The sequence below is a fragment of the Gymnoscopelus microlampas genome (genome assembly GCF_963454915.1).
Source record: "Gymnoscopelus microlampas genome assembly, chromosome: 7".
NCBI classification, from domain to species: Eukaryota; Metazoa; Chordata; class Actinopteri; order Myctophiformes; family Myctophidae; genus Gymnoscopelus; species Gymnoscopelus microlampas.
The window spans coordinates 39946454-39958473 of NC_139944.1; the positions used below are offsets into that span (position 1 = coordinate 39946454).

A 12020-nucleotide genomic window follows, 5' to 3' on the forward strand; every position below is an offset into this window, starting at 1 on the left:
CAGCCTATGATTAGGTGAGAGGGTATTTGGGGTGCTGAGCGAGACAGAGCGTATTATCAAGAGCAAATTGCCAGGATCAGCCAAGCAGAGAGCGGTCCCCAAGGCCTGTTCCACTTGAAGATCAAGCTTGTGATTAGCAGCCAGAGAAAGGCTAAGGGACTGAGCAGCCACACTATTTGCTTTGCTTTCCATTTCCCAGGGCTCCGCGACACACGTTGACTTAATTAAGTGGACTTGTACAGTTCATTGTTGAAGGCATTTTCAGTGTCTTTAATCAAGTTGGATTTAATACACCACTGCACACATATCCAGAGCTCAGCAATAATGTCATACCCCCCCTTTTTTATCCCCTTCTTTTTCTTCAAAATGTAAATCTACCAAGTGTCTTCACTATGTCGCTCTTTTTGAAGAAGGAACAACACTTTTCATTTCATTTGAATGGCATTTCTGGGAGCAGACTTATTGCGATGTGATTGTATGAGGAGCATCATTGACAGGCTGCATTGCTCTGAAGCATCTGTGAGAAAAAAGGTGTTCGAAAGCAATATTCTCTAGCTGACAAACGGGGTGGAAAAGCAAAGACGCTGTTGCTTACCAGTCTGTTTTCCCCTCTAGTCAATATGAATTTCACAGTCTGCTGGTGCTGTGTCTCTCAAAGGAATGTAACCCCCCACGCACACACACACACCACTCACAAACTCAATATTATGACTCTCTCCTTAATTGCTTTTTTTGAGAGGCCTGTCTCTCACCTTGACCAGCCTGCACCAATTCCCCTACTTCATTGTGACATTTTAATTCTTTACTTGAGATGCCAGGTCACCTTTGACCACAAATATAAATTGTGTGGACCTGGATATGTGGTTTGGTTTGGGCAAACATATGCAGAAGAACCACAGTGTTTATTTATTTTCATCACACACCCACAAACACACACACATACTTTTTTATTATTATTATTTTGGTGGGGTGGTTTTTTGCTTCCATTATAATAACATCATTTACGACTACTATGGCAGTAAAGGTCAATACATGCTTCTACCGACAGTCAGGACATCTGGTTGTGCAGGAGTTCTGAGAAAAAGTTCTGAGACCGCCTATCAGAAGTTCTGAATGAATCAATTTGTAGTTATATGAGCTCCCTTTCCAAAACTTCGAACAGAGCATATATTGCACTTATTTAAGTCACTAAAACTAAACTAAAACATAACAAATTGCAGTATCTATTTCTTTGTGTTGACTGGGACTAATACATTTCTCAAACTGATTAGCTCTAGTAAGGGGTTTAGGAACATGACCTCAGTTTAAGAGGCCCCCACTTACCTTATTAAAACAGGTAGAGTAAATCACTAGACTTCTAATTTGTTTCCCCAGCCATGCCCCCTGTATCGTGCCTCCTTGAATTGTACTATGAGGAACACCAAGTTATGATACAAAGTCTATCCAAATTAGTTTCCAATTAATTCACACCACAGAAGCAGGCAGTTTCCTTCTGCATCTGCATTGTTAAAACACATTAGTGTTACTCAGTGTGAGATGAGGAAGAACCTTGAACGTTAGACTTTGTTTAGTCTTATCATAGCCTACTGCACTGAATTCCTTTTGGACATAGGACAGAGATGATAAAATCCAACCAGTCTGTCTTAGTTTCTGAGTGTAATCAATTCTGGTTGGCCCTCTTTAAACGAGCAACCCGAGTGTTGTATAGCTAGAGTAGGGGGAAGCTAGCTGCCATAGATAATCAATTTGACTTTTTAGGGGGTTGTCGACTCGAGACAAGACCACTGCTGCCATCAATCCCCAAGAGAGTTATGTTTCTCTCTCTGCCGCCATCATGTCAACTAGTCAAATAGCTTTGTAGAATCGCATTTGTTTGAGCTTGGTCCAGAATCAAAGCCATTATTAGCTCACTGTTTCCAATTCAGGTCAGTTCTATTGGTACTTGGGGTCAACAGGATGTGGGATTATTTCTATGAGGAAATATAATAAATTAAAGGCATCTTCCCCAATTCATTCTTAGAAAGTGTATAACACACGTTTTGTAACATTCTCAATAACAAAGCAAACCACTGAGTTGACAAGCATAACAAAAGTGTGAGAACATAGCCTACAACCACTCTGCATGCCACACATAAAAGTTACAGATTTATGTGTAGTTTTTCAGATCACTCTTTTTACATCACAGTGTGACATTATCCCTAGAGAATGACAAATCATTTGAACAAACAAATGTGCTAACAGGCACAGTGGGTATGTTTGGTATTCATTTGTCATGAATCAAGACTGAGCTGGATAACATGGCTGCATTTGGCCCACATTTAACTCTGACATTATGTGAGTTTATTCAGTACATTAAATTAAGCAGATTCCAATCTAAATCCATGCTTACGGCTATCTTTTCAGGCCACACATAAAACCTGGCTTCATCTGGACTACCAACCATGTCTAAACAAACATTAATTTCTTCAAATGAAACTGAGAGAAACATTTGGCTATAATGCAATATCAAAGAAAAACCTCTATATCATGAAGCAGTGGTTCTCAAAGTGTGGTCCAAGGGGTCCTTGAGGGGTTTCCATGGGGTCCCCAGCAGTTTAACCACTTTAAGCCTATGATTGGCTATTTGAAAATAGCCGATCTACAAGCTCACATTGTGTCACAATGCGACGCGTTGTGAGCTTGTAGATCTGCTATTTAAAAAAAAGAAGACATTTTTAAAAAATTGAATATTTTTTAGATAACACAAGTCTTGTATGGGGGTCCCTGGCACAAAATATTTTCAAATGGGGATCCGTGGTCAAACACATATTATTTTGGGGGTCCTTGACCTGGAAAAGCGTGAGAACCACTGTCATAAAGGCCTCTACTTACTGTATATATTTGTTTACAGGGAAAGTGTGAGTGTTGAGTAAAAGCCATCAGTGCCATTCCAGGGATCTGTAAACAGGGGATTTTCTTCCCAGTCTGCTTGGATAAACAGAGAGCAGGTAAACATTAGTTAAGAATAAACAGCGGCACAGGGTCAAGAGTCTCCATGATAGTACATTTTCACTTTGAAGAGGAATAGAGCCACGTCTTGCACCTTAGAGGCCCCTGGGAGTTATCTCTCCTGCACAGTAAAACCATGAGTGTTTAACTCGGAGAGTGTAAAAATTGACCCGTAAGCGTCTCGGAGTCTAATCAACACTCAGGATGTCACCATGTACGGTATATACGCAGCACACCTCTCACCTTTTTCCCTACCGGGGTTAATAATGACATTTGAATAGCTAAGTAATCGTGGCATATTGATTCAAAGGAAAGCCTTTCAAATGCCATATTATGACATCGCAGGGATTACAGCTACCCTCCCTCAACCGCCACCCGCCCATCAACCCTCCACCACCCTCTTCTCTGGCGTAAACACTACAGACTGGGGCTGGACGATGTGACTTCAAATCAATATCATTCCAAACTTCTGCCTCGATTACAATTTTAGCGAACGATTATAAAAAAAAAGCTGAACATAGCATTGTACCACGAAGAATAAAATAGTGATCAAGTTGTTAATCAGACTTTTGTGTCAATTCATTGATAAGAATACATAAAAAACCTTGCCTCTCAATTATTTGGTTATAAGTCGGTTATTGGTTCTAATATCGGTTTTGATAGCAGACTACAGCAGTAGGGGTAGCTGGAATGTGGGTCAAATTGACCACAACAGACAAGAATTCTGCAGTGGGGATGCAGGTTTCATTAAGAGAAAGTGGATCTATCTTGTCATTCATTCACATTTCTCATCTGGACCCCTCTTACCCATCCATCTATCCATCTGTAAAGGAATAGCAGCAAGCTCCTATTTTTACTCCTCAGCCAAGTCTTTGGTCTATATCGGGCGTGTGTGTGTGTGTGTGTGTGTGTGTGTGTGTGTGTGTGTGTGTGTGTGTGTGTGTGTGTGTGTGTGTGTGTGTGTGTGTGTGTGTGTGTGTGTGTGTGTGTGTGTGTGTGTGTGTGTGTGTGTGTGTGTGTGTGTGTGTGTGTGTGTGTGTGTGTTGAGGGGGGGGTCTCCCCTTCGTGGATAAATGCCCAGCATTCTGGAATGAATCTGCGTGTCCTCAATGTGCTGTAGTTTTGTTTTTCAGAGGTGTTACTATCATTATCATGTTTTTTTATGTGATTTCAATGCCCAGCAACAACATCAGTGGATTAAACCTGAAAAAAGCAGCTTAAGAATTATTTATTTATTTATTTTATATATAAATAACAATGTTTGCTATCTGTTCATCCCTGGGCTCATCCTGCTAACTGACAATCTTCTCACCATTTCTAGTGAATGTTTAAACTGCTTTTAGTATGGTTCACATGGTAAATTCACATTTGTCTGCTCAGTTCAGAGGAGTATATTTAGTGATCAGAATTGGCCTATGGCCTATCTCAAACTCTTATCACTTCTGACCTGACTAGCTTTGATAACATTCTTAGCGTGGGGCAGATTTGTTATTTACTAAAATGGTTCATGTTTTAATAGCTATAGAATATACAATATACATTTGCATTGAGCAGCCACCTCCTGAAGATGAATATAAAGTGATATTCTATTATCTCAGGGTGATCGCTGCAAATAGGTTCCTGGACAGCCTGCGCAAATACCAGCCTTTCCCTGTTGCTGCTCATTAGTCTCATTTGCATGATAACGTCAACGGCATGTGGACACTCTTTCACACCAACTTTAAAGGTCGGGTCAGGAGTTGGGTGTTAAATGTTGCTGCATGTGTGCACGCTGTTTACACGCCGCACAGGTGGTCGGCTGATGGCGCTGTTGTGCGCTTGCGTGAGAGGAAATAGCTCCATGCCAGGAGGTGGCAGTAGTCTGCAGAAATCTGCGGTGTAAAGCCAACTGGAAGGCTGTTGAGCAACAAAAACAAACAGACAAAGCATTACAACAAGTAAGACGCGCGAACGCTGGAAGCGAACGCAGCTCGAAAATATTGTGTATTTACGGACTGTGTGTGTGTGTGTGTGTGTGTGTCATGCAGACGCCTCACTACCACTGTGTACACACCAAACATTCTACAACCGATTCTCAACCACAGCCGTTTAACAACGGACCGATGGCCAGATGTGGGCTTGGTGTGTACCAGCCTTAACACTGCAACATGCTTGGACCACATGTAAAGACCAAAACACCTCTGCCCCAGTGGCCTTGCGTCAAGGTTTGGCTGCAATCTGTAGTTACTGCTTGTGAGGGCTCAGAGGATATATTCCTGTGGCGGCAATATAATGACTGACAAAGCAGTGAAAACCACTGTTTCTGTGGCCACATCCCAGACCTCAGCTTCTCCCCACATTGCGGTTCGGCTAAAGTTATATTTAGTGTGAAACTCTCTTCTCCCTTCTAACAGTCACACAGAACTCATTTGTGCATGTGGTTAACCATTTAATACAGGCAGCAGGGTGGTGGTGGAGGTTGAAATGCAAATGCAGCCCGGTCCTGCCCAACTTGCATTTCAGTGGGGTTTTGGAGATGTGATATTGCCTATAACAGCAGTATTTTATCAATAAAGGAGGGGGGTAGAGGTGGGGTGGGGATATAATAACGTCTTGGTGGTACAGTAAATAGGAGAATAGAAGGTTACATATTATTAACCATGGGAGCCTGTGAGGTCCAGTCTAAACCCAGTGCTCCAGATACCGTGCTAATCCTTCAGTGTGCTGCACATGAACTTACAAAAGGGAGTAAAGAATTGTATGAGACCCTCTACTTTGTAATGTGCCTAGATTCAGAACTCCCGGGGCAAGGTGCAGTATTTGGAAAGTTTTTTTCCATAGGTTTACTGAATATGTATTTTTTTTGTTGGGTGGAGTGTGTATTGTGAACTGTTTATATTGTTGTATTGTACTATTTGTATTGTTATGTTTTTCACTCCTGGCTGCAAATACAATTTACCTCCTTGGGACAATAAAGGCAAATGAACTGTGTATGTGTGTGGGTGGATGGGTGGGGGCCGACAGCAGTGTGTGAGTGGCACATACAAACAGTAGCTCCCTGGCTTAGTAATTAACCCAAACTATTTGTTAATTTGTTGGCCCTCTGCACGACGTCAGGCAGGCCAAGAAACCATGCAGGGTATTTTAATGGCAAGCAGCAAGAGGACCTGCCCACCTCTTTCCTTGTTAGACAGTAGTAATAGTATATAGGTAGTAGTGTGTGTGTGTGTGTGTGTGTGTGTGTGTGTGTGTGTGTGTGTGTGTGTGTGTGTGTGTGTGTGTGTGTGTGTGTGTGTGTGTGTGTGTGTGTGTGTGTGTGTGTGTGTGTGTGTGTGTGTGTGTATGTATGTATGTATGTATATATGTATATATGTATATATATATATATATATATATATATATATATATATACTAGAGGTTCCTCCCTTTAAGCCCATTTTAATATATATATGTGTGTGTGTGTGTGTGTGTATATATACACTCACACACACACACACACACACACACACACACACACACACACACACACACACCTGTATATATATTATACAGCGCTGCTTGCTGCGCTGTTCTGATGCTACCGTGCTGCACTGTCTGCTGTATCCAGTTTTGCAATCTCACCACCTCCCCCAGCATCCACCTGTGGGTTAATAATGGATCCTTTTTTGTGGCAATTAATTTCCCTCATTTAATGCAGGGTGTCCCTGGTATAGAGGATAGCCCGCGCCTCATTCTGCAATCTGCATATGTCTTGTGCCATATGGCTACAAAGTTGGAATATGTTAATCATTCTGCCTGGGTGGCCCTTGTGCTTGGTCCATTTAAAAACTGCGGAATGGCTCTCCTCTGGACTGTCTTTCGCTTACATCTGGACAAAGATTGCTGCATGTACTTTTAAAATATCCATTGCTACCGTGCTCATTATTTTTCTTGCAGAAAGTCGAATCGTGCGTTATCAAGTAAACAGTTCTCCAGGGGCGCAGCAGATTCAGGCCAAATCCCCACTGCGCTCTGCAGGGTCCTTAAACTTCCCCCGTACGGGGATTATTCTCGCTGGGAAAACTGAAGGTGACAGAGTGTCTTCTAAATATAGCCTAACCCGTCTTTTTGAATGCTCGATTTCCTGGTGCGGTCCCTCGTATCTTTGCCCTCTCCTACTCGCTTCCTACTCCCACCGTGAAAAAGGGAAGGCCAATAAACGCAAAGGGGGCGGCGTGTTTGGGATTCCTGGCATGGCATGGCTACTCTCTTTTAGCATCCAAAGGGAAGAGGCGAGTGTTTAGTGTGTGGACGGTGTCGCCTCTTTGGTCTGGGTTTCACCTGCCGAACATCCTCCTGAATCGAGTTACTGGCTCTGTCAGCCCCCTCCAAGTGAAACGGAGATCTTCTCCCAAGACAGTGGCTCTCAGTGTGGTGGTCTATCCAGCTCCTCTTTCGCGGTCATGTTGTTGCATCTGTTGCTCACAGCTCCCTTCTCCTTCCCCACACTGGAAAATACCAGCCAGATCGTCCAGATACTGTGAATCATTTTCTCCCTGCCTGCTGCCGGAGCTGGTTCTGGTCCCGTGTAGTTTTATTTCAGGAACAACACTCATCTGTGATTTCCCCCTGATTCTATATAGAAAAAGTGACAACCTGAATCACAGCAACCAAAAACCTGAAACATTCAAGAGAGGCTATACAAATTATAGATTTGTAGACTAAGGACAGAGCTTTTGCACGGGGAATGATTGCATAAAGTGTCAAACTCTATTGTAATGTCATAATTCATTGTCTAGTACTGCAATCACTACAACTGCCCCAAAATACTTAGTGCACTGTCATGCAAGGTGGAAACTGTGTCAATCACAGGAGTCCTGTCACCTGTGATTAACCTTCATCATGAGACCATTCAATTACATGAACCTGAAGCAAAGTGCGGTATACCCTTTTTGTTATTTTGTGCTGTCCCTTTATTCGGCTAACCACTACAGACAATGATGGAGCATTTAGTGTTCAAAGGTTTGACCTTTCAGGTCCAAATATGAGGGCCCAGGTTAAGCTGACCTGGCGGCTGGGTATCTAGCACACCTGTCAAGCTTCACCCTTCAAGGTCGGGCCCCTCTTTTTTTCTTTTCTAGGTGGCACAATTAGGACCTCCTGTGGGATTTGGTGCATTTTCTCACCAGTAAAAACAGGGCATTAGTGGGGACTGGACAAACAGGTTGGGAACTCAGACTGGCTTTGTCTCTGCGTTGCCGCAGCTTGGAGCACTGTGTATTCTTAGCCCTCATGTTGCCAATGCAACAGATTAAGGTGTCAGGTAGAATAATGGCCCAGAGGGATTAGATCCATGGATTCACCTTAAAATGTGTTATGTATATGTTTGCAGAAATACAGAGTACTTGAGAGTTCTGTTGGACTGAATCTTATATCAACACCAGGGTGTTTTGTAATGGGTGAGGGATAGGCCTACAGAGTCAGAACATTGTTTTTTTTTCTCCCCGTTTATACTTGCCCAGCTTGGCTGGTAATGTTAATGTCATGAACATACTGTATAGTATAGTGTAAGGAGGAATAACGTATGGCTGCATAGATAGAATTCTAAGACATGTGTGGAAACACAAGCTTGTCTACATACATGTATGTATGTACAGGTCCCCAAAGGGGTCATCTGTGGTGGAGTTTCAAGCAAGAGAACGTGACCCTGACTGCGGCCGGTTAAGGGCACTCTTTCCCGCCGATGCAGCAGCTCAACATCATTTCTCAGCCTCTGTCAGTGGGAGATCCAGTTGCGTGTATGTATGTCTCTGTGCCGAGAGATACAGTGTCTCCATGCTGACATCCAAATATAGTGTGCTCAAAACACCAGTCTCTCACCCCAAAATGCAAAATATGTTTTCATAAAATAATTAATTTGCTAGAATGAGTATTATAATATAATACTACAGTATATGAAAATGAATTATTTGCAACGTGTGCCTTGTTTCCATAATGCCATATTATGCCATTATGACTTTTATTGATTGGCTACTTTTAATTGTAACTTGTTATGTTGTTAGTCTGCAACAGTTTGAAAAACATGCTGCCTCTCTTGGTCAGGACAAAAAGATATGTTTAATGTTTCAATTGTTTCCCATTTTGAAATGCTACAGATAGTGTAGATGTCTAAAAATAATGCAGTGAACAGGTTCTTCTCTAAAACAACCATGACAATGACATAAATGGCAACAATAATGTCAGCCATATGTGCCTGAAACCATGATATGGACGTAGTGGTGCACTACACTGCACTTTAGTGTGATGGCCCAGTACACATACAAGTGAATGTCACAAGAAACCAACTTGCTGCTTTTGAACTCCTCCAGTTTGCTGTTGCATGACTTAGTGAATGTGGGTCATGAAATCGGCAGAGAGAACATTTAGACTTAAACATCTGTGTTCCATTCAGTCTGACAGTTGAAATCAAAGTTCAGTGGCTAACATTCAGTTTTCTATATCAATATGGGGCTGAATATTCTGCTACAATACGAATGAACCTGAACCCTGCTTATAGAGACACAGGGGAGTGGAGCCTCTGGATTCATATTTAAGGTTGCCGACACAGCTATAAGATTGCACTGCAAAATCCTCAGTTAAATGAACACAGGATTTTACAGTGAATCGTTTGAGCAACTTTGCAGATTTTAAAACGGAATCCTATTGTTCTATTGTGACTGAATAACTATTCTCTATGTAAATAGACAAAAAAGTTTGAAGGATCGATTCCAGGTTAAAAATCGGTGACCTTTAAACAGTCTTTACTGCATGTTTCATCTCTCCTTTCCGCCGTGGCCAGTGCTCGCAGTCTTTACCTGATGCTATTCCACTGCAGTAAGGTGAAACTAAGCTGTTTGTTAAGGCAAACTGTGCTAAGTGTGGCCCACAAGAGCACTCATGCAGCACAATGCATTCACTTTGATGCCTTTGTAATGCAGTGTTTTTTAAATGCTGATGTGGAGCTCCCCCTTCGCTGCTTTCTGCTTGCTGGAAGAGTAGGTGTTAAATGCTGTGTGTGGAGATGGACTCTCATCCGCATCCCATTGAGGCCCGGCCGGTGACATCCCTACAGGCTGCGTTTTTTGTTAACGACCCATCCTTTCAGGCGCCCTCCTGCGGTGGCGGTGGTGCCTCCTTTTTGTTGGCGAGAGAAAAAAGGGGGACACTGGCATGCAAACCCCGTTGTTGTTGTTGTTTAGTGTCGCCCACACACTCTTATCCCTGTGAAGGTCCCCTAGCTGCAGGGGCGTTTGTGTAGGTTTGCCTCTTATTCACAGAAGTTCATTCACATTCTGGGAGACCTGGGGGTGGCCGTCAAACTGGCATCGGGCCTTTTCTTTTGGTCGATGAATGCACTGCGCGGCATCCCACTGGTCTTTCTCTGCGCCGGGCTATAGATTCCCTCAGTCCAGGACCCAAGCAACTCCGCTGTGGAGCCGCTAAAGGGGAGACATCGGTTTAGAATGGAGGTGAAAAATGAGGTCTTTGGATGGAGGGAAAATTAATGCCACGAGGAGACTGTTTACATCCTCCCACCCTGGCTGGCACAGCGCCAGGTCAGCAGAGGGCTGTGTGTTGCAATGTGAAAGCTTGGTGGATTATGAGTGTCGGAAGAGAAGTTTTTAAAACAGTTTCGACAATGCTCCTATGTTGTACACTTTGTTAGATCACTCAGCAGAGTTCTTAGCCCCTAGCAGGAGGTACATTCTCCCGCTCTTGTGAGCCTTCTCGTAACTAGATGTACATGCACTCGAGCTGATCAAAAGCCTCTCATTGTTGTGCAAATCCTGATACTCGAAGGGGAGGTTGGAGACTGACTATGTGCGTTAAGTCTGTTTGACTTCTTAACTTAGCTGCTTGTTGTCTCACTTAGCCCCTCAATGGGGGTTAATGAATACTTTATTGCCACTTTACTGTAAGGATCTTAGTGACCATATTTGATTTCCCCTCCAGGGACGTCCCATGGCGTTTCCCAGAGTTTCATAGTAGCCTGCTTTGCATTTCCTTTCGAGAGAAGACAAACGGGCATAGAGTCCAAGAACTGCTCTGAGAGTTGGAGGGGGAGAGAGGAAGAGAGAGAGAGAGAGAGAGGGGGGGGGGGGGAGACAAGGAGAAGTTCGGCTAAGATTTCATGCCTGCTTTTTTGCTCTCAGTCTCCAAGTCCAGGTCCACGCAGTCTCTCTCATGGGCTACATTGCAGATCAAATTCCACTTGCCCAATCTTTGACACGTTTATGTTTTATCTTCCAGGATGTAAATAAAAGACAGACTGTTGAGGGTGCAGCATGAGGGATTGTGTGGCATAAAGTGTGGTTGGTTTGTGTGAAATGTATATACCAGGGCACAGTGCTGCTGGGAGCGGCGCGCATTCACCAAGCCTTGTCAGGAACGTCAGACTACAGGATCGGTCCATATACTGTCACTTTCCTGGTGTTCACTGTAATTTGGCCATCCTCCATGTATTTGTCACCAGTGAGGTTGTATTTTTCCTGCTTATGAACAAAACTACTCTACTTACCCATGTGCTTTTACACCAAATACTAACTGTTATGATCATCCTTTGTAATGTTTCCCTTTCTCTGCGCTGTTGGTGACAAAACAACAACAATGTCAGTCGAAGTTACTAACATAGTGACGAGCATTTGCTATTTTAATTCACGCATTTAAGTCAGCAAAACCTCCCCTTTTTCGGCCACGGTGCATGTGGGGAGTGTGGCGATTCAGGGGAGGATTCCAGGGGGTCTGACGGCCCACATCTTGTCAGTTACAGGACTCTGCTGTGAGCGATAACTTTTTAATGGGGTCCCTCTTAGCAGAAAGAAGGCCCAGTGAGTGGAACCAACCAGAGGGAATATTTTAAAAGACTGGCAAAAAAGAGCAATGGCGAATAAACTGCTCTTCCTGTTTTCTTAAATGTGGAAGCTGCGTTGAGTAAAGGTAATTGATCGGAACTAATTAGCTGTGCGGAGATAAACGATGCTGAGGCGAGATGCGGCACTCCTAACGACACACAAGGGGATGGAATGCACTGTGGA

The 12020-nt window shown here is 43.3% G+C and overlaps 1 protein-coding gene across 3 annotated transcripts in view; it reads left to right on the forward strand.

Moving 5' to 3' along the window:
* sema3fb (sema domain, immunoglobulin domain (Ig), short basic domain, secreted, (semaphorin) 3Fb) overlaps positions 1–12020 on the forward strand; it is a 77699-nt gene that overhangs the window by 4715 nt on the left and 60964 nt on the right. The gene's annotated exons all lie outside the window — the stretch shown is intronic.